The sequence below is a fragment of the Gobio gobio genome (genome assembly GCF_949357685.1).
Source record: "Gobio gobio genome assembly, chromosome: 19".
Taxonomy (NCBI): domain Eukaryota; kingdom Metazoa; phylum Chordata; class Actinopteri; order Cypriniformes; family Gobionidae; genus Gobio; species Gobio gobio.
The window spans coordinates 48,215,832-48,218,851 of NC_137112.1; positions in this window are offsets into that span (position 1 = coordinate 48,215,832).

Sequence of the window (3,020 nt, forward strand, 5' to 3'; positions counted from 1 at the left end):
TAAGCATTTTGAACGTAGCATAAGCATTTTGAACGCTACTCTTACGCTCGTCAGTCGTAGCATAAGCATTTTGAACGTAGCGTAAACATTTTGAACGTAGCATAAGCATTTTGAACATGGCGTAAACATTTTGAACGTAGCATAAGCATTTTGAACGTAGCGTAAACATTTTGAACGTAGCATAAGCATTTTGAAAGTAGTGTAAGCATATTGAACGTGGCGTAAACATTTTGAACGTAGCGTAAGCATTTTGAACGCTACTCTTACGCTCGTCAGTCGTAGCATAAGCATTTTGAACGTAGCATAAACATTTTGAACGCTACTCTTACGCTCATCAGTCGTAGCATAAGCATTTTGAACGCTACTCTTACGCTCGTCAGTCGTAGCATAAGCATTTTGAACGTAGCGTAAGCATTTTGAACGTAGCATAAGCATTTTGAACGTAGTGTAAGCATTTTGAAGTGGCGTAAACATTTTGAACGTAGCGTAAGCATTTTGAACGCTACTCTTGCGCTCGTCAGTCGTAGCATAAGCATTTTGAACGTAGCATAAACATTTTGAACGTAGCATAAGCATTTTGAACGTAGTGTAAGCATATTGAACGTGGCGTAAACATTTTGTACGTAGCGTAAGCATTTTGAACGCTACTCTTACGCTCGTCAGTCGTAGCATAAGCATTTTGAACGTAGCATAAACATTTTGAACGCTACTCTTACGCTCATCAGTCGTAGCATAAGCATTTTGAACGCTACTCTTACGCTCGTCAGTCGTAGCATAAGCATTTTGAACGTAGCGTAAACATTTTGAACGTAGCATAAGCATTTTGAACGAAGCGTAAACATTTTGAACGTAGCATAAGCATTTTGAACGTAGCGTAAACATTTTGAACGTAGCATAAGCATTTTGAACGTAGTGTAAGCATATTGAACGTGGCGTAAACATTTTGAACGTAGCGTAAGCATTTTGAACGCTACTCTTACGCTCGTCAGTCGTAGCATAAGCATTTTGAACGTAGCATAAACATTTTGAACGCTACTCTTACGCTCATCAGTCGTAGCATAAGCATTTTGAATGCTACTCTTACGCTCGTCAGTCGTAGCATAAGCATTTTGAACGTAGCGTAAACATTTTGAACGTAGCATAAGCATTTTGAACGCTACTCTTACGCTCGTCAGTCGTAGCATAAGCATTTTGAACGTAGCGTAAGCATTTTGAACGTTATTCTTACGCTCGTCAGACATAGCATAAGCATTTTGAACGTAGCATAAGCATTTTGAACGCTACTCTTACGCTCGTCAGTCGTAGCATAAGCATTTTGAACTTAGCGTAAGCATTTTGAACATAGCATAAGCATTTTGAACGCTACTCTTATGCTCGTCAGTCGTAGCTTAAGCATTTTGAACGTAGCGTGAGCATTTTGAACGTAGCATAAGCATTTTGAACGTAGCGTAAGCATTTTGAACGTAGCATAAGCATTTTGAACGCTACTCTTACGCTCGTCAGTCGTAGCATAAGCATTTTGAACGTAGCGTAAGCATTTTGAACGCTACTCTTACGCTCGTCAGTCGTAGCATAAGCATTTTGAACGTAGCGTAAACATTTTGAACGCTACTCTTACGCTCGTAAGACGTAGCATAAGCATTATGAATGCTACTCTTACGCTCGTCAGTCCTAGCGCAAGCATTTTGAATGCTACTCTTACGCTCGTCAGTCGTAGCGTAAGCATTTTGAATGCTACTCTTACGCTCGTCAGTCGTAGTGTAAGCATTTTGAATGCTACTCTTACGCTCGTCAGACGTAGCATAAGCATTTCGAACGTAGCGTAAACATTTTGAACGCTACTCTTACGCTCGTCAGTCGTAGCATAAGCATTTTGAACGTAGTGTAAGCATTTTGAACACTACTCTTACGCTCGTCAGACATAGCGTAAGCATTTTGAACGCTACTCTTACGCTCGTCAGACATAGCGTAAGCATTCTGAACGCTACTCTTACGCTCGTCAGACATAGCGTAAGCATTTTGAACGCTACTCTTACAATCGTCAGACATAGCGTAAGCATTTTGAACGCTACTCTTACGCTCTGTCAGACATAGCATAAGCATTTTGAACGCTACTCTTACGCTCGTCAGACATAGAGTAAGCATTTTGAACGCTACTCTTACGCTCGTCAGACGTAGCGTAAGCATTCTGAACACTACTCTTACGCTCGTCAGACATAGCGTAAGCATTTTGAACGCTACTCTTACGCTCGTCAGACATAGCGTAAGCATTTTGAACGCTACTCTTACGCTCGTCAGACATAGCGTAAGCATTCTGAACGCTACTCTTACGCTCGTCAGACGTAGCGTAAGCATTCTGAACACTACTCTTACGCTCGTCAGACATAGCGTAAGCATTTTGAACGCTACTCTTACGCTCGTCAGACATAGCGTAAGCATTTTGAACGCTACTCTTACGCTCGTCAGACGTAGCGTAAGCATTCTGAACGCTACTCTTACGCTCGTCAGACATAGCGTAAGCATTTTGAACGCTACTCTTACGCTCGTCAGACATAGTGTAAGCATTCTGAACACTACTCTTACGCTCGTCAGACATAGCGTAAGCATTTTGAACGCTACTCTTACGCTCGTCAGACATAGCGTAAGCATTCTGAACGCTACTCTTACGCTCGTCAGACATAGCGTAAGCATTTTGAACGCTACTCTTACGCTCGTCAGACATAGCGTAAGCATTTTGAACGCTACTCTTACACTCTGTCAGACATAGCATAAGCATTTTGAACGCTACTCTTACGCTCGTCAGACATAGCGTAAGCATTTTGAACGCTACTCTTACACTCTGTCAGACATAGCATAAGCATTTTGAACGCTACTCTTACGCTCGTCAGACATAGCGTAAGCATTTTGAACGCTACTCTTACGCTCGTCAGACATAGTGTAAGCATTTTGAACGCTACTCTTACGCTCGTCAGTCATACATACCTGTCAAGTATCCCGTTTTGGCCGGGAAAGTCCCGTAT